Source organism: Pan troglodytes, chromosome 9, assembly GCF_028858775.2.
Source record: "Pan troglodytes isolate AG18354 chromosome 9, NHGRI_mPanTro3-v2.0_pri, whole genome shotgun sequence".
In the NCBI taxonomy this organism is placed as follows: Eukaryota; Metazoa; Chordata; class Mammalia; order Primates; family Hominidae; genus Pan; species Pan troglodytes.
In genome coordinates this window covers 91,090,030-91,111,054 of record NC_072407.2, presented here as the reverse complement: position 1 = coordinate 91,111,054, position 21,025 = coordinate 91,090,030, and the positions used below count along the sequence as shown (strand labels likewise).

The 21,025-nt window shown below is 34.4% G+C and overlaps 1 protein-coding gene across 4 annotated transcripts in view; it reads left to right on the top strand.

Moving 5' to 3' along the window:
• The window catches only part of GRM5 (glutamate metabotropic receptor 5), an 810,828-nt gene that overhangs the window by 185,113 nt on the left and 604,690 nt on the right, over positions 1–21,025 (top strand). The gene's annotated exons all lie outside the window — the stretch shown is intronic.

The following is a 21,025-nucleotide window of genomic DNA, read 5'->3' as shown; positions in this document are numbered from 1 at the left end:
GATTTCACCTTTGGATTTTATGTAGATTATTTAGGGGCAGGTGCTAAAGCTCCCCACAGACTATTTCTAGGACTTATCAATAACCAAGCAACTTAGTTTATTTGAAAATAGTTTGTTTTATGTACAACAAATATTATATATATATATATATATGCTGTTTTTAACAAATACATGTTTTAACATGTATATGCTGTTTTTAAGTGGTATTTTTAAATAAATATGTACATATATACTGTTTTTTAATGACTTTTTTTTGCAGTACCAACTATCAAGGCTTGAAAGCTAAGGGTATTCAAGATTAACATTATTTTTAAGTAACATTTTGTTAATGGGAAAGTCATTCATCCATTATACCAATGATTCTTTTATTTTCCTCCCTCCCTCCCTTCCTTCCTTCTTTTGTTCTTTTCTTTCTTTTTGATTGAAAAATAATAGTTGTGTACATTTATGAAGTACAATGTGATGTTTTGATTTATGTATATGTCGTAGATAAGATTCAGTAAACTAATTAACTTATCTATCAGCTCACTAACAGCACCATTTATTTGGGGTGAGAATGTTAGAAATCTATTTCTTTAACAATTTAAAATTTACAATACATAATTACTAACTGCAGTCACTGTGCAGTACAATAGATCACTAAAAGTTATTCCTCTAGTCTAACTACAACTTTGTATCCTTTTATCAGCATCTCCACTTTGCCTATCCCTTGGCCTCCCCTAACCCCTCCTCAGTCTCTGTTTTTATGATACCAACTTTTTTAGATTCTATGTACATGGGAGACTATAAGCAGTTATCTTTCTCTGCCTGCCTTATTTCTCTTAACATAATATCCTCCAGTTCTATACGTGTTGTTACAAATGACAGCATTTCATTCTCTTTTAAGGTTTATTATATTCCATTGTGTGTATACCAAATTTTCTTTATCCTTTCAATTGTTGATGGACACTTACATTACTCTCAAATCTTGGCTATTTTAAATAATGCTGAAATGAAAATGGAAGTGCAAATATCTTTTTACCATACTGATTTCAGTCTCCTTGGAAACATACTCAGACATGGGATTGCTGGATCATATGGCAATTATATTTTTAGTTTTTTGAGGAACCTACATGTATTCTCCAAAATGATTGTACTGATTTACATTTCCACCAATAGTGTACAAGAGTTCCTTTTCTCCACATCCTCATCAACACTTATACATCTTTTTTATAGTAGCCATTCTAGCAGGTATGAGGTGATATCTCATTTTGTTTTTAATTTGCATTTCCAAAATAGAGATGTTGAGCATTTTTTCATGAATCTGTTGGCCATTTGTATGTCCTCTATTGATAAATGTATATTCAGATCCTTTGCCCATTATTAACAGTTTTTTTTCAGTTGAGTTATTTGAGTTCTTTATACATTTTGGATATTAGCTCCTTATCAGATATGTGGTCTGCAAATATTTTCTTCCAATCCATTTGTTGTCACTCCACTCTGTTGTTTACTCTGCTGTGCAGAAACATTTTAATTTGATACAATCACATTTGTCTATTTTTGCTTTAGTTGTCTGTATTTTTCATGTTGTATCTATGAAGTCAGTGCCAAAACCAATGTCATGGAGATTTTCTCTATGTTTACTTCTAGTAGCTTTGAAATTTCAGATCTTTTAAAAATTTTTTTCCATAAGTTATTGGGGTAGAGGTGGCATTTGGTTACATTAGTAAGTTTTTTTTTGTTAACATTAAATTTTTAATGTTTCTTTAAACATAACTCTGATAAAGATCAAACATTAAGAAAGAACTGTAAAAAGGTAAAATGAGCCTTGGTACTGTGTTCAGAAATGCCTCCTGTTAACACAGATAATGGATTTATAGGTTGGAAGTAAAATTTTTTCCAAATGCATTAGCACAAATTGTTAAAATGGTGAGGACTTGGGTATACCCCAACAATTTATTAAATTGAGTGTAACTAAAACAAGGGTGGGAGGCAGCCAATAAATGACAGACATGGTGCTTCCGCCAACAATACAAGAATAATTATGATGTAAATGTTGCTATCAAGTCAAAAGATAAAATTAACAGTAAATAACTACATTTCCAGAAAGAAACCACTTGGAGAAGTACTGCTTTTGTACCTTTAAGGCAATAATATTACTATTATTAATAAAAATGACTGAGCACTATGTGCTGTGTTTTTCTGAAAATAAAATTATAAACAATGAGGTATGTTTGTAAGGATCAGCATTTTATTTTATGAGTCATTTTAAATGTTAAATTTAGATACATTCTTCAGTGACCCATAAATGTAACATTATTTTTATATTTTCACGAGTTTTTGTAACCACATACCAAAGCTGCTTCATTAGCATATGAATATTACCTTTGTATAGAGGAAATTAAATAGATAGTGAGATCCTTTCTTTACATTAGTAAGTTATTTAGCAGTGATTTGTGAGATTTTGGTGCACCCATCACCTGAGCGGTATACACTGCACCATATTTGTAGTTTTTTATCCCTCCCCGCCTCTCACCATTCCCCCCAAGTCCACAAATCCATTGTATCACTTTATGCCTTTGTATCCTCATAGCTTAGCTCCCACATATTAGTGAGAGCATATGGTGTTTGGTTTTCCATTCCTGGGTTACTTCACTTAGAATAATAGTCTCCAGTCTCATCCAGGTTGCTGCAAATGCCGTTAAGTCATTCATTTTTATGGCTGAGTAGTATTCCATGGTATAAATATACTACAGTTTCTTTATTCACTCGTTGATTGATGGGCATTTGGATTTGTTCCATGATTTTGCAATCGTGAATTGTGCTGCTATAAACGTGTGTGCAAGTATCCTTTTCATATAATGACTTCTTTTCCTCCGGGTAGATACCCAGAAGTGAGATTGCTGGATCAAATTTAAAATCCATTTTAAGTTTATTTTTGCATATGGTGTAATAGAAGGGCCCAATTTCATTTTTCTGTGTGTGGATATCCAGTTGTCCCAACATAATTTATTGAAAAGACTGTCCTTTCTCCACTGTGTGTTCTTGACATCTTTGTCAAAAATCACTTGGCTATAAATACTTGAGTTTATTTCCAGGCTGTCTATCCTGCTTCATTGGTTGATGTCTCTACTTTTATGGCAGTACCATGTGTTTTGATTATAATATATTATAATGTCTTAAAATAGCTTTATAATATATTTTGAAAAAAGAGAGTGTGATGCCTACAGCTTTGCTCCTTTTGTTCAAAATTTCTTTGGCTATTCGTGGTTTTTCTGGTTCCATACAAATTGTAGGATTTTTTTCTTTATTTCTGTGAAAAATGACATTGGAATTTTAATAGGAATTTCATTGACTCCGTAGATAGCTTAGTTTGCATGGACATTTTAAGACTTTCTCCACTTTTATTCAACATAATACTAAAAGCTCTAGCCAGAATATTAGGGAAGAAAAAAAATAAAAATAATTCATTCAGGAAGGGAAGAAGTAAAGTTGTCTCTGTTTGCTGATGACATGACCTGATACATAGAAAATTTTCAAGACTCCACCAAAAAACTGTTAGAACTAATAAATTTAAGTAAAGTTGCAGGTTACAAAATCAATATACAGAAATCAGTAGCATTTCTATAACAACAAGTTGTCTGAAAAGGAAATTTTTAAAAATTTGATTTACAATAGCATCAAAAAATAAAATAGGAGAAAATTTAACCAAGGAGGTGAAGATTTATACACTGAAAACTATAAAATATTGATAAAAGAAAGTGAAGAAGATACAAGTAAATGCAAAATATCCTGTTCATGAATTAAAATAATTAATATTGTTAAAATGTCCATAGTACCCAAGGCAATTTACAGATTCATTAAATCAATGATTTCTAACCTCAGATTCAAATGCAAATGAATGGACTTCGGCAAGGAGAAGAATACCCAAAAATTTAAACAAAATTCACATGGATACACACTTTATTGTAGAAAAGGCCTATAATTCATAGAGGCGTACTGGATTATACTAGTACATATGAACTACATATGCTTAACCGAAACCCCCAATTCTGAAATCTTACTGTGATAGCAATTTATTTCTTCCTCACATAAAATTTCAGGGTAATATGTAGCCTTACTTTCTGAAATGGTCTCAGGTTCAGTTTTCTAAAATTTTTTTCCCACTATCTTATGATATTTATTGCTAGGTGGCACATAAAAAGATCAGCATTTCAGCCAACATAGAGATGCCACTCCTTTAAAGGCAAGTCTGAAAATTGTACCATGCTTTCAATGAACTCCCCATTAATTAGAACTTAGAAATAAAATCCTCATTCTGGGTGGCCATGTGTTGAGGATAAAGGATTCTATTACAGTAGAGGAAGTAATTAATAGATATTAGGGACAACCAGCACTTTCTGGCACAAACATACATTGTAAAGTGCTTACAGGAATACCTGGTAGATAATAAGTACCTATTAAATTTTAGCTATTTTAACTGTGGATCTTTGGTATAAAAACTGGAAAAATCTGGTAGTAGCAGAGAAGTCAAGGTAATATGATTTATAAATTAATTGCCTCATGTAATATTGTCTTAGTTGTTTTATATGTAATTTGTTTATATTTTGAGTGGATTAAAATAAGCAAATCTAATAGATATAAATTCATGAGTATTTTTCCCTCAGTGCTTGGTATACAATAATAGAATTGTTAGTTTACATAATTCCTGTGAGATAACTTTGATTTGTGATCATCGAAACAGCATTTCATCTGGTATGAGACTTTAGCCTTAGGTATTATTTCCCTACATAGGAATACATATTCTATATTTGAACTAAAAGAACAATTGTTCTATAGTGATTATCTTGTGCCACTCACACCCCACATTGTTCTATTCAATGCAAGAAAAAGAGTTTTGAATATTAAAAAGAAATCTTATGCCAAGTGAAATGTATTTTTGTATACCTGAAAGCACAAGTCTGGGATATAATATGTCAGTATTTCTAAGCTGTCATAAGAGTGAATATTATTACATAGATATTATTATTGATGTTAACTATTTCTACATGACAAATTTGGTAGCCAGCCGTCCAATCAAGACTATGGAGCATCTTTGATTTTGAACTTTGTAAAATCCATTTATAAACTCCATAGGAAACTAGATCCATTACTTTATACACCTGCCGCATGCCTAGAACAAAACAGCATTACTATTTTCCTCATTTGGAATATTTAGAATTAAATATCATTTATTTTTTCCATCAAGATGGAAGGCAAGGTGGTATAGTAAATATGACATATTAATTTAATATTTTTTATCAAGAGGATTCAAATATTAGACTGGGAATTAGAATATGTGAGTTTTATTTCTCCCTTTTACTCCAAGAGGTGATTTATATGTTTTTTTAAACTAATTTATAAGGGTTGGTTTCTAATTCTAATTCTATTTATAACTGTGTGGTCATGGAAGGGTGATCCAGATTTCCAATTCTATAATGTCAAATAATCCAGTTCTAAAAATATCTAAGATTTATAACCACACTTAATCTTTGTGGGTATTACTATGAAGGAAAGATTTTTTTTTTTAAGAAAACGTATTGACCAAGACTTTTACATTTCAGTTGTAAGTTACAGGAAAACAATTTGAAATAAATAATTATTAATTTATTTGAAATAAATTTATTATTTATTTGAAATAAATAGATTATTAAAATTGGGAGAAGTTTCTTGGAAGGCAACAAAAGCATCTATCTTGAAGACATTTCATGACCAGATGAATCATAGTGCTAGGTGCAGGAGATAACATGATCAGTCAGTCTTGGGCATATATCCACTCATGTGCTTGCAGTCCAAGGGGAAGCAGAAAATAAGAGTTATTAGACAGATGCCAACAGTAAAACTAAAATTAGTTTCTAAAATGGTTTTGATCAACAACTGCATCATTGGTGTGAGTTATCTCCTCTTACAAGGGTAAACTGAGTGAACATTTGCAAATAGAAATATTTATGATATAATACAAATACATTAAGATTTTATATAGTATTTGTGAATTTATATGTTTTTGTAAGTCTAGATAATTGTCCAAATAAAAACTCACACATTCATTTGCTAGGGCTGCCATAACAAAATTCTAAAAATTGAGTGGTTTAAAACAACAGAAATTTATCTTGTTGTCCTGGTGGTAGAAGAAGTCTGAAAACAAGATGTTGGTGTGGTTGGCTCTTTCTGAGGCCTATGAGGAAAGGCTCTGTTCAAGGTCTTTCTCCTTAGCTTGTTATGGCTGCCTTCATACTCACATGTCATTCTCCCTATACACATTTATGTGTCAAAATTTCCCTTTTATTATAAGGACATCAATTATTTTGGATTACGGTTCACTCAAATAATCTCATTTTAACATGATTACCTCTATAAAGACCTTATCTCCAAATAAAGTCATAATTTGAGGCACTGCAATTTAGTTCAACATATTAATTTGGGGGGGGGGAACAATTCTACTCATAACAACTGGAATGAGACCATAGAACCACAGGCTTAATGGATTTGATCTATTCTAGTAGTAGCCTTTTTATTCCTGGTGCCATTTCTTCCATCACTGACATATAATGTCATTGTTGTAAGAAGAACGCCCCTGCCCCCGCCCCACACACACACACATATAGTGAGGATGTTCATGTTGTCCACTACTCCAGTAGCTCCTCTACTAGTCAGGCAGGACTTACTTAGGTTATGGAAGGTAGGGCCAAAAAAAAAAAAAGTCTTCCCCAAAGTGTTATGCTTGGTGGCCATATGGACAGTTAGTATTAGTGGCCATATGGACAATTTGGTCTATCAAACTGATTGTCCCTGAGCAACTCATGCTGATGCACATCCCTCCACAGTCTGTGGCAACTCTTATTTGGAAAATGTCCAGAGGTGCCCTCCCTGTGGTTTCCAAAATCACTGTTTTTTTTTTTGGCATTATATGCTAAATGACTATTTCCATATCAGCCCCTCAAGACCAAAGTAACGAGAAACAGAGATTTTCAGCCTTTTCCACACATTTTTTTGGATACTTCTTTCTCCATGACCACACAGCTCTGGAAGTAAGCCTGATTCACCTGCCCAGACTATTCCAAGTGAGTATCCCTTGGATGACCTTGATTTACTTTCTGCCAGCATTCCTCAGCCTAGTTGACTTCAAGCCATGAGATCAGAGAGATTTTACTGAAACTGAGTCTCAAAAAGAGAAAGGTTGACCATAAATATATATACCTACAATATACCTGCAAAAACCAAGTATAAAACAAATTAAAGAAAGGTTGGAATCTAGGACCTGTATCTTTCTCTGAGGCTACTTGGTTTCTATGTAGATATTTTGACCCACTCATCAATGATATTAAGTACACATTATCAATTAACCACCACCACTTACCAAATATAATCTATTCCACACTTTTTTGCTAGAGTACCAAGGACCATCTTTCCTTATATGACCTTAGCTAGATAGAAACAATCAAGAGATTTTTCCTAGAACAATAAGATGAAAAGGCCCACTCCATGAAAATATAATTTAAAAAATATTTATAGAGATGGCTTTCATACAAGTATATATTGAACACATTTCAAAATGTATTTAATTCTCTGAGGGAGCCAGCAAGATGGTAAAGTAGGTTCAAGAAACATTTGTACAGATTTTTGCAATCAGCCAGAAAAGAAATGTATAAATACATTTGTCAAGTTAAAATACAAAACTGGCTAATATCCTACATGCCATTTATACTATAACCTTTGGGGTTATCTTTTCTACTACACAAAAATAATCTCCATTTTTTCTAAAAAAATCTACAAGTTCAGAATTTTTTTTTTAGTTTAATGAATTCGCAATATTTATAGAATCTATGAGTAGGGTCCTAATCAATAGCAAGAGAAATTTACTTATGAGTACATTCACCTTAAAAACAAGATAACCTTTAATTATGTGTTTTATTTAGCAAACCATTTTCACATTACTTTTTTTAGTGGTTACATAACTTTGCATTTTTTAAATACTCTTGGAAAATTTGGATAGGTCTATTAGTGCTTGAGTGTGGCACAGAAAAACATAAAATCATCTTTTTGTGTTGTTTCCATATTTTAGATATTTTTTCTTAACTACTCTAAAGTTGTATAATGCCTGTCATAGCTTCATGAGAAAAATCAATCTTTTAAATTGTTTTCTTATAAAAAATTACATTTTTTTCATCACCCGGCATTCAGATGTATGTTAATTAACAAGCAACTAAGGTCTTACAATTTATTATCCATTTGTATGACTACTTTACTTTTAGCAACGTAGTGGACTACAAAAAAATAACAAATAAAAAGAGGAAAAGTGACATCGAGATGACACAGTAGAAGGCAATGTGCTCAAATTCCCCAACAACAAGAATTCTGTAGCCATTCACAGGTAAAAGTCTCTCTGCAGTGGCCTTGGTATTTAGGAAGGAGTTTTGTGAAACCCTGGTAAAGCACAGGACCCAGGAAGACTGTTCTGAGAATGCAGAACAGCAACCAGGTTGCGGATCCACTGAAGATGTTCTCAGGTTCAAACCCAGAATCAGTTCCATTCCCCAAAGTCTTTGGCTACAGCACCATTTGGCCTTGAGCCTACAACTAAAACCATTTGCCAAGGGAGCCAGAAGGAATCATGAACACCAGTGTCTCAGCAAGAAAAGATCATTTTCCTGCGACATTGATCTCTGCAATGGAACTGAAACTTGTCCTGTGGCTCAATTCCAGTCCAGCCCAGTTGAAGTTCCAGCTTAGAACTGCTCACACAAGGACCACAGAGAGACTTTCCCATATGTTGCACACAGAATCTGAGCCAAAATAAGGGGCTTACCAGCCTTCATCCCATAGAAGATCTTGAGCAAGCCCAGTCTCACCTCTGGGACCTCTTGTTGCAATCAGAAAACTATCCCACCTGTGCAGGGACCCACAAGGATATGTGCATCAAGCTGAGCTAATGAAACAGGCTCACCAGCCTCTGTCTCACATCATATTCTGAAGGTGCCCTATTTTGGCTCCAGCTCCTCGCACTGTAGTCCATGAACTATTCTGCCTGTGCAGGATCCTGCTGGGAAACACATGCCTGCCTTATTACTCAGTGAGATGGGCTTGACAGCCACCATCCTACAGGAGGGCCAAAAAGCCCTTTTATCAGCTCCATTTTCTCCTGCTGCAGTCAGAGACCTATCTTACCTGTGCCAAGACCTCCTGAGAGAGACACACCCATCTGAACCAAGGAGATGGACTCCCAACCTCCATTTCACAACAGATCACCAGGAGGCCCAGCTCACCTCCAGCCACACATACTGTAGTCAGGAACCTCTCCTGCCTGTTTGAGGTGCTGCTGAGATACATGCACCCATCTGAGCCAAAGAGAAAGGCTCACAGTTAGCCATCCCACAGCAGATCCCAAAGGGGCCCTGTCTCAGCTCTGACACTTTGTGCTGCAGTTGGAGACCACTCTCACTGGTGGAGAGACATGCTAGGAGATACATACCTATCTGAGCCAAGGAGATTGGTGCACCAACCTCTAACCGACAGGAGATTCTGAATGGGCCCTCATTCAGTTCCAAGCCCTTTCACTGCAGCTGGTGAACTATCCCACTTCTGCAGGGAGCTTCAATGAGATGTATGCCTGGCAGAGCCAATGAAACAAGTCACCAGCCTCTGTCTCATAACAGATCCTGAGGGGGCCCAATCCCTGCTCCAACCCGTTTCACTGCCGCTGAGGGACCATTCTGCCTCTAAAGGAGTAGTGCTTGGGGGGTGTACCTGTATGGGCCACTGGGAAAATCTCTGGCTCAAGTTTCTGGCCAGCTTTCCCACAAAGCCGAGGTACCCCTACCTTGAGTTTTCCCCAGGTCCATTTGGGCCAGAAAAATCACGTTGACCACAGAGCCCTTGCAAGACTTGTGGCAAACCTGTGCTTAGAGCACCAGAGCACCCTCTAGGGTTTAGATGGCTGCAGTGGTGACAGGCTCTGGCAACACAACAGTCTGGTTAAAACCTCTAGAAGGCCCAATGAGAAGAATGAGCACAGGCAAAACCTGATTCAAGAAAACACAAAGAAATAGTCCAGAAACTCATCAGAGAAATTCAGTAGAGGTAAAAATAAAAAACAGGATATTGGAGCTGAGAAAAACAATGTGCTAAATGAAAAATACAATAGAAACAATCAACAGTAGAGTCAAAAAAACAGAAGAAAGAATCATTTAACTTGAACATAAGCTATTTGAAAATACATACATATTATAATCAGACTCTCAAAGGTCAAAGACAAAGAGGATTCTGAAAGATGTGAAAGAAAAGAGGCAAACATATAAGAGTGTTCAAATACCCTTGGCAACAGACTTCTCAGCAGAAACCTTGCAGGCCAGGAGGGAGTGGGGACATATAGTTAGGGTGCTGAAACAAAGAAACAGAAAACACTGTCAACCACTAGTATAGCACCTGGGAAAGCTGTCTTCAGAAGTAAAGTAGCAATAAACACCTTCCCACTCAAACAAACTAAAGGAATTTATTACTATCAGACCTGTCCTACAAGTAATGCAAAAAAAAAAAAAAAAAAAAAAAAAAAAAGGTTGGGGGAGTTCTCTAAACTGAAAAAAACGATGCTATCATGTAATAAGAAAACCTGAAGGTATAAAAGTATACCTGAAGACATAAAAGCCATTGGTAAAATAAGGTATATAGACAAAGTATATTTACTTTAATACTTTACTATTGTAATCATTGTTTGTAAAGCATATCTTTAGTATAAAGACTAAATACAAAACTTCTAAAGTATTTACATTAATTTGTTATGAAATAAATAAGAAAATATAAAATGTAATATCAAAAATTTTAAAGGACAAAATGAAGTTCAATATACATTTTTTTTTGTTATTTGCTTTTCTTTGCACTCAAAGTTGTTACCAGTTTAAAATAACTTGCTATGACAATAGAATACTTTTTGTAAGCCTGATGATAACCATAAAACAAACACCTATAAAAGACACTAAAAATAAAAAGGAAGGAAATGAAACATACCATCTGAGAAAAAAACACTTATGCACAAGGAAAGACAATAAGAGAGAAAGGAAGAAAGGGTTTACAAAAGTACTAGAAGACAAGTAACAAAATGGCTGTAGTCAGAGTTCTTACCCATCAGTAGTTACCTTGAATAGAAATAGATTAAATTCTCCAATTAGAGGACATAGAATAGCTAAATTGATTTTTAAAAAATTACATGCTGTCTACAAAAACTTACTTCATCTGTTAAAAACATTGAGACTAAAAGTGAAGAAATGGAATAAGATATTCCATGCAAACAGAAACCAAAAGAAGGCAGAAGTAGCTGTACTTATATCAGGTAAAATAGACTTTAAGTCAAAAACTGTAAAAAGAGACAAAGAAGGCCATTATGTAATGATGAAGGGGACATTATAGGGAAAGGATTTAGCAATTATAAATATGTATGCAGTCCATATGAGAACATTTAAATATATACAGAAAATATTAATAGATCTAATGACAGAGTCAGACCACAATAAATAGGGGATTTTAACACCCCATTTTTAGCAATAGATCATTCAGAAAAAATGTCAACAAAGAAAGATTAGTGTTAAACTACATTCTAAACACAATAGAACTAATAGACATTTAAAGAACATTCCATCCAACAGCCTCAGAATGCACATTACTCTCAACAGCACATGGAACATTCTGCAGAATAGACCATGTTAGACCACAAAACAAGTCATAAGGAAGTTTAAAAAATCAAGTTGTATTAAGTATCCTCTCTGACCCCAGTGGACTAACGTTAGAAATTAATAACAGGAGGAACTTTAGAATCTGTATAATACATGGAAATAAACAACATGCTCTGCAATAACCAATAGCTCAATGAATAAATTAAGAAAATTGACAAAAATTTTTTGAGACAAAAAGGGAAACACAAGATAACAAAACCTATGGGATACAGCAAAAGCTCTAAATGTATAAATGACTAAAAATGTACAATGATATGGTTTGTGTTCCCACCCAAATCTCATCTTCAATTCCCACATGTTGTGGGAGGGACCCAGTGGGAGGTAACTGAATCATGGGGGCAGGTCTTTCCTGTGCTGTTCTTGTGAAAGTGAGTAAGTCTCACAAGATCTGATGGTTGCTGTAACAGGGAGTTTTCCAGCACAAGCTCTCTTCGCCTTATCCACGTAAGATGTGACTTGCTCCTCCTTGCGTTCTGCCATGATTCTGAGGTTTCCCCAGCCATGTGGAACTGTGAGTTCTCCACTAAACCTCTTTCCTTTGCAACGTGCCCAGTCTTGGGTGTGTCTTTATCAGCAGCATGAAAATGGACTAATACGATCAATGAAGCAACAAGTTTGTTGTTTGAAAAGATAAACAAAATTTACCAGCCTTCTGCTAAACTAAGGAAAAAAGAGAGAAGACCCAAATAAATAAAATCAGGAATGACAAAGGAGTCATTATAAATTATACCATGGAAATATAAAGAATCATGAGGGACTACTATGAATATATATCAACAAATTGGAAAACCTGAATGAAGAAGGCAAATTCCTGGACACAAACAACTTACTAAGATTGTTATGAGGAATTGAATACCTGAACAAACCAATAAAGAGTGCCAAGATTGAATCAGTAATAGAAAAGTCTCCAATCAAAGGAAAGCTCAAGACCTAATTAATGGCTTCCCTGCTGCATTCCAACACACACCTAAAGAAGAACTAATACCCATTCTTCTCAAACTATTCCAAAAAACTGAAGGAGAGGGAATCATTTGAAATTAATTCTAAGAGCCTAGCATTGTCCTGATACCCAAACCAGAAAAGAACACAACACAAAAAGAAAAATATAGGCCAATATCACAATCCTCAACAAAATACCAGCAAACCAAATCTAACAGCATATCAAAAAGATTACTCCCCTGGTAAAGTGGGATTCATCCCAGGGATGCAAAGATGGTTCAACAAATGCAAGTTAATAACTGTAATACATCACATTTACAGAATGAAGGACAAAAATCATATGACTAATAGACAGAAAAGGCATTTGATAACATTAAACATCCATTTCATGATAAACACTCTCAACAAATTATGTATAGAAGGAACATACCTCAGCATAATAAAGCACATATATGACAAATCCACAGCTGTTGCCTACTTTCACCACATTTATTTAACAGAATAATGGAAAGCCCAGCCAGACTGTTAAGCAAGAGAAATAAATAAAGGACATCCAAATTGGAAAGGAGGAAATCAAATTGTCCCTGTTTGCAGATGACATAATTTTATATAGAGAAAAACCTAAAGACTACACCAAAAAACTGTTAGAATGAGTAAACAAATTTAGTAATGTAGAAGGATATAAAACCAACATATAAATTTCAGTAGCTTTTCTGTATGCTAATAGTGAACAATCTGACAAAAAAATAAAGCAATCCCATTACAATAGATATCAACAAAAATAAAACATATATAAAAATTTAATCAAGGAAGTAAAAGATCTCTGTGATGGAAAGCTACAAAATATTGATGAAAGAAGTTGAGGACACAAAATACATGAAAAAGATACCATGTTCATGAATTGGAAGAATTAATGTAGCTAAACTGTCCATAATTTCCAAAGCAATCTACAGTCACAAAACACTCAAGACATTCTTCACAGACACATAAAAAATCCTAAAATTTGTATGAAACAAAAATAACCTTGAATAGCATAAGCAATTTTGAGAAAAAGGAACAAATCTGTAAGCATCACATGATCTGACTTCAAAATATAGTACAAAGCTATAGTAACCAAAACAGCATGATACCGGCATAAAGACAGCAGCATAGAGAACCCAGAAAATCCATGGATTTACAGCCAATTGATTTTTGACAAGAACAAGGATGGGAAAAGGACAGTCTCTTCAATAAACAGTGCTGAGAGAACTATATATCCACACACAGAAGGATGAAACTAGATACCTATTACTCGGTACTTAAAAAATCAACTCAGAAAGGAATAGACTTAAATGTAAGATCCTAAAGTATGAAACTCTTAGAAGAAAAAATATACAAAACATTTATTTTGTGATATTGGTCTAGGCAAGTTTTTTTGATAAAACCTCAAAAGCACAGGCAACAAAATAAAAACAGACAAATGGAATAATATCAAATTAAAAACCTCTGCACAGAAAAGGAAAAAATAAACAGAGTGAAGAAATAATCTACATTATCTACATAATGTGATAAAATATGCTCAAACTATAAATCTGGAAAGGGTTAATATCTAGAATATATAAGGAACTCAAACATTTCAATAGCAAAAAAATCAAATAATGACTTAAAAAAGGCCAAAACATATGGATAGACATTTCACAAGAGAAGACATACAAATGGCCTACAAGTATATTAAAAAACGCTCAACATTAATAATAATTAGGGAAATATAAATCAAAGCCACTATGAGATATAATCTCAGTCCAGTTAGAATGATTGTTATTAAAATGACAAAAAAAAAATGACATGAATGTGGAGAAAGGGGAACTCTTGTATACTATTCGTGGGAATGTAAATTCATACAGCCATTATGAAAAATAGTATGGAGGTTTGCCCCCACATTAAAAATGGCACTAACATTTGATCTTGCAATCCCACTACTGGGTGTATAGCCAAAAGAAATGAAATTGGTTTGTCAAAGAGATATCTGCTCATCTATATTCATTGCAATGGTATTAACAAGAGCCAAAATATGAAATCAACCCAAGTGTCCATAAATGAATGAAAGGATAAATAAAATATGGTATATTTACACAATGAAATACTATTTAGCCATAAAGATAATGAAATGCTGCCATTTGCAGCAACGTGGATGAGTCTGGAAGACATTATGTTAAATGAAATAAACTAGGCACAGAATAACAAATACCTCATTATCTCTCTCATATGTGAAATTGAAAAAAGTAGAGAGTAGAATAATGGTGACCGGAGGCTGAAAAAGTAAAGGATATGGAAGGATAAGGAGAGGTTGGTTAATGGGTATAAAGTTACAGTTACGAAGGAGGAGTAAGTTCTAGTGTTTCATTACACATTAGGGTGACTATAGTTAACAATAAAACATATATTTCAAAATAGCTACAAAAGGATTTTGAATGTTCTCACTAAAAAGAAATGATAAATGTCTGAGTTGATGTGTAATTAGAATATTTTTATGGGGTACAGTGTGATGTTTTATTACATGTGTACATTGCACAGCATCAGCAATATGCAAAGTATGCATGTATTAAAACATACTGTACCCCACAAAATGTACAAGTATTATGTGTAAATTTAAAATAAATAACATTTTTTTTCAAGAGAGAAAACTTAATTTCTCCTAAAGTATGTGCTGAACACAAAAATATGCCTATTTATTGTGGTAGGAGTTTTATACAACAAGTTGGCAAGGTTGTAATTTAATGCCACCACTAATGCACTGAAGTATTAAGTGATTGGTCCTAATCACTAGACCTGTGGGTGATGGAACAGGACCATTAGCCCTGCTATCTAGGCTCCTAAGTCCACAATCTTTTCCCAATACCATCTCAAAAATACCTTCTTGACAATTCTCAGGGGAACTTATTAGAAGAGTTAAATTTAATGAGGTAATTATCAGGAGTTTGGTCAAAAAGCTCTAATAGGATGAAAGTAAGTCTGTTTGAAATGACTAAATGAGCATGAAAGAATGCCAACTATTCTAATTCCATGTAATGGAAAAGGATTGTCAGCTTCTTTTGTGTTTTAAACTGCACAATAGATATGACAAATTTGAAAAACAAAGGAAAGAAGGAGATGCCCTTAGGGTCAGAGTTAGAGTCATTGCAACTGGTTTGAACAGATGATTGAAATTTAAAAAAAAAAAAGCTGGGAAGAGAGTGTTAATGAAAGAAGTACAGCATAAAGATGCAGGATAAATCTGGAGTCCTTGATTATAATCATACTCTACCACCAAATCTGTATGGCCTTAGAAGATTAATATGCTTCTATAAGGTCCAATTCCTTATTGTGTAGGTTTAAATTGTTGAGCTAGATGGTCTCTAAGGCCCATTATAGCTTTAATATTCCTTGAACTCGTTTAGGAGTCAATAATAGAGGACTAACAATATATACACAGTAACATCATTTTCTTGCTTAAAAATTTTCAGTCAGTCTCTATTGTAGTATAGCACCGTCATTAAGAATTTGCTTAATTTCCCTGAGTTGTAATTTTCTTCAATTTTGTGAATATTTAAGATATTTATAAAAGTATATCACAATATTCAGGAAATGGTAAGCATTCAATAAACATTGTCTGTCACCATTTTTTGCCCTATATATCATACTGAAGAAACACAAACTGCTTATAGTTATATTCTGTCCTTTATATATATATATATATTTTATTATTATTATACTTTAAGTTCTAGGGTACATGTGCACAATATGCAGGTTTGTTACATATGTATACATGTGCCATGTTGGTGTGCTGCATCCATTAACTCGTCATTTACATTAGGTGTATCTCCTAATGCTATCCCTTCCCCCTCCCCCCACCCCACAACAGGCCCCGGTGTGTGATGTTCCCCTTCCTGTGTCCAAGTGTTCTCAATGTTCAGTTCCCACCTACGAGTGAAAACACGTGGTGTTTGGTTTTTTGTCCTTGAGATAGTTTGCTGAGAATGATGGTTTCCAACTTCTTCCATGTCCCTACAAAGGACATGATCTCACCCTTTTATGTGGCTGCATAGTATTCCATGGTATATATGTGCAACATTTTCTTAATCCAGTCTATCATTGTTGGACATTTGGGTTGGTTCCAAGTCTTTGCTATTGTGAGTAGTGCTGCAATAAACATATGTGTTCATGTGTCTTTATAGCAGCATGATTTATATTCCTTTGGGTATTTACTAAGTAATGGGATGGCTGGGTCAAATGGTATTTCTAGTTCTAGATCCCTGAATAATCACCATACTGTCTTCCACAATGGTTGAACTAGTTTACAGTCCCACCAACAGTGTAAAAGTGTTCCTATTTCTCCACATCTTCTCCAGCACCTGTTGTTTCCTGACTTTTTAATGATTGCCATTCTAACTGGTGTGAGATGGTATCTCATTGTGGTTTTGATTTGCATTTCTCTGATGGCCAGTGATGATGAGCATTTTTTCATGTGTCTTTTGGCTGCACATATGTCTTCTTTTGAGAAGTGTCTGTTCATATCCTTTGCCCAGTTTTTGATGGGGTTGTTTGTTTTTTTCTTGTAAATTTGTTTGAGTTCTTTGTAGATTCTGGTTATTAGCCCTTTGTCAGATGAGTAGATTGCAAAAATTTTCTCCCATTCTGTAGGTTGCCTGTTCACTCTGATGGTGGTTTCTTTTGCTGTGCAGAAGCTCTTTAGTTTAATTAGATCCCATTTGTCAATTTTGGCTTTTGTTGCCATTGCTTTTGATGTTTTAGACATGAAGTCCTTGTCCATGCCTATGTCCTGAATGGTATTGCCTAGGTTTTCTTCTAGGATTTTTATGGTTTTAGGTCTAACATTTAAGTCTTTAATCCATCTTGAATTAATTTTTGTATAAGGTATAAGGAAGGGATCCAGTTTCAGCTTTCTACAAATGGCTAGCCAGTTTTCCCAGCACCATTTGTTAAATAGGGAATCCTTTCCCCATTTCTTGTTTTTATCAGGTTTGTCAAAGATCAGATAGTTGTAGATGTGTAGTATTATTTCTGAGGGCTCTGTTCTGTTCCATTGGTCTATATCTCTGTTTTGGTAGCAGTACCATGCTGTTTTGGTTACTGTAGCCTTGTTGTATAGTTTGAAGTCAGGTGCATGTTGCCTCCAGCTTTGTTCTATTGGGTTAGGATTGACTTGGCAATGCAGGCTCTTTTTTGTTTCCATATGAACTTTAAAGTAGTTTTTCCCAATTTTGTGAAGAAAGAACACTCCATGCTCATGGATAGGAAGAATCAATATTGTGAAAATGGCCATACTGCCCACGGTAATTTATAGATTCAATGCCATCCCCATCAAGCTACCAATGACTTTCTTCTGTTCCTTCTTATGCTTTCATGAAATAAAGGGCATAGAAAATATATAAAATACATATATAAAAGCAAGAATAAAGCTTTCGTGAAATAAAGGGCATAGAAAATATATAAAAATGACCATTCAAAGGCCCAAAGTGATCCTGGGTCTTTGTTTCTCATTCTTGGCAAGTTAACATAAAATTTCTTACACTGGTTTTCCTCTTTAGTCTAAAAATTTGGCCCATGAAGTTGTGTTGAGATGCGTTATTGTAAATATTTATGTGGCATTAAATAAAATCTTCGTAGCAAATACACGTTATTTAATGACATCATTTGCGTGGAAAAATCAACAAATCTTACAGTAATAATCTCTTTACACAAATTTTACAAATATTCTTGACTTCACTGACACTTTAATTATCAAGTGGCATGTCTAGTCCCAAAGTAGAGAGTATGCATAATCAGTCAATTCACTTCATGTGTTGTCACTAATCTTAATACTGTACTCCACAACTTCAAAATCTGTCCTTTACCATTGTGGAAAGCAAGATAAAAGGTTTAATATACTTATCATTTAACATTTTGACTAATTTATTTTCTGGTGAATTTAAAACTTAAGGCAAATTTTTTGAAGAAGGATTTTTCATTTGTTTTAACAGAGGTATCAATATCAGCATTTAGATATCTTTGACTTTTTCCTGTCAGAATAATCAATTAGCTTGATTTTACCTTTCATGGTCCATTTAATTTCGTATTGAAAGATTTCTTTTCTTGCCCCACTACTATGCTGCTCCTTGCGGTGATTATGTCAAACAAGCATCTATTTTTCTATTTCTGGACACCATAAGACTACAAAGTTATTTATTTGGTTGATTGTTTGATGCTCCATCCCCCTTCAAGCCCCACCAAAATGATACAATGTAGCTTATGAGATTATTTAGGTGTAGTGGATCTAGCCTTGGAAACAGCATTTTTTCCCCATAGAACCAAATTTCAAGAGGAATTTAATACATGGTCCATTTGAAATGAACAACAAAATAGAAAATACAGACATACCTTGGAGATACTGCAGGTTTGGTTCCAGGCAACCACAATAAAGAAAAAGTCATATGAAAGTAAGTCACACACATTTTCTGGTTTTTCATTGCATATACATTTATCTTTATATGATACTGTAGTCTATGAAGTGTTCAAGTCTTTAAAAAGTACATACGTTCATTAAAAATACTTCATAGCTAAAAATGCTAGTGATTATCTGGGCCTTTAGTGAGTCATAATTTTTTGCTGGTGAGAAGTTTTGCCTCAATATTGATGGCTGCTGACTAATCATGGCAGTAGTTGCTGAAGGCTCGGGTAGCCGTGGCAATTTCTTAAAATAAGACAAGGAACTTTGCCACATTGATTGACTCTTCCTTTAACAAAAGAGTTCTCTGTAGCATGTGGTGCTGATTGATAGCATTTTACCCACAATAGAACATCCTTCAAAATTGGACTCAATCCTCTCAAATCCTGTCCCTGCTTTACTAAGTTTATGTAATTCTCTAAATCCTTAGTTCTCATTTCAACAGTTTTCACAGTATCTTCACTGGGACTGAATTCCATCTCAAGAAACCACTTTGTTTGCTCATTCACAAGAAGCAACTCCTTATCCATTCAAGTTTTATCATGACATTGTAGCAATTTAGTCACATCTTTAGACTCCACTTCTAATTCTAGTTTTCTTCCTATTTCCATAACACATGCAGTCATTTCCTTCATTGAAGTCTTGAATCCCTCAAAGTCATCTATAAGGGTTGGAGTTAACTTCTTCTGAACTCCTGTTAATAACGATATTTTAACATTTGCCCATGAATCACAGATGTTCTTAATGGCATCTAGAATGATGAATCCTTTTAGAAGGTTTCCAATTTACATTGCTTGGATCCATCAGCCCAATAACTGCTATCTATGGCAGCTATAGCCTTATAATATTTATTTCTTAAATAATGACTTGTAGGTTGAAATTACTTCTTGATCCATGGGCTGAAAAATGGATGTTGTTTAGCAGGCATGAAAACATTAATCTCCCTGTACATCTCCATCAGAGCTCTTGCTTGGCTAGGTGCATTATTGATAAGTAGTAATATTTTAAAATAAAATTATTTTTTTCTGAGAAGTAGGTTCCAATGGTGGGTTAAAAATATTCAGTAAACTATGCTGTAAACAGATATGTTGTGATCTAGGCTTTGTTGTTCCACTTATAGGCATGGGCAGAGTAGATTTAGCATAATTCTTAAGGGCTTATAAGGGCCCTAGAATTTTTGGAATGTTAGCAGGGCATTGGCTTCAACTTAAAGTCATCAGCTGTGTTAGCCCCTAACAAGAGAATCAGCCTATCCTTTTAGCCTTTTAAATCAGGCATTCAATTTCATCTATTCTCTTAGTTAGAGCTTCTGAATGTCTGAATAACTTGCTGCAGCTTCTACATCAGCACTTTCTTCTTCACCTTACAATTCTATGTTATGGAGACAGCTTCTTTCCTTAAACCTCATGAACCAACTTCTAATAACTTCACACTTTTCTTCTGCAGCTTCTTCACCTCTCTCAGCCTTTGTAGAACTGAAGAAAGTTAGGACCTTTCTCTTAATTAGTCTTTAGCTTGAGAGAATGTGGCTGGTTTGGTCTTCTATTCAGATTACTAAAACTTTCTCCATATCAGCAATAAGGCTGTTTTACTTTCTTATAATTCATATGTTCACTGGAGTAACATTTTAATTCTTTCAAGAACTTTTCCTTTGTTAACAGTTTGGAATAAGAGGCCGTTCTTTCATTATTTATTGGCTTTCTTCATGCTTTCCTCACTAAGCTTAATCATTTGTAGCTTTTGATTTAAAGTGAGAGATGTGCAACTCTTTCTTTCATCTGAACACTTAGAGGCCCTTGTAGGGTTATTAATTGGCTTAGTTTCAATACTATTTTGTCTCAGGGAATAAGAAGTCCAAAGGGGAGGGAGAGTCAGGGGAAGG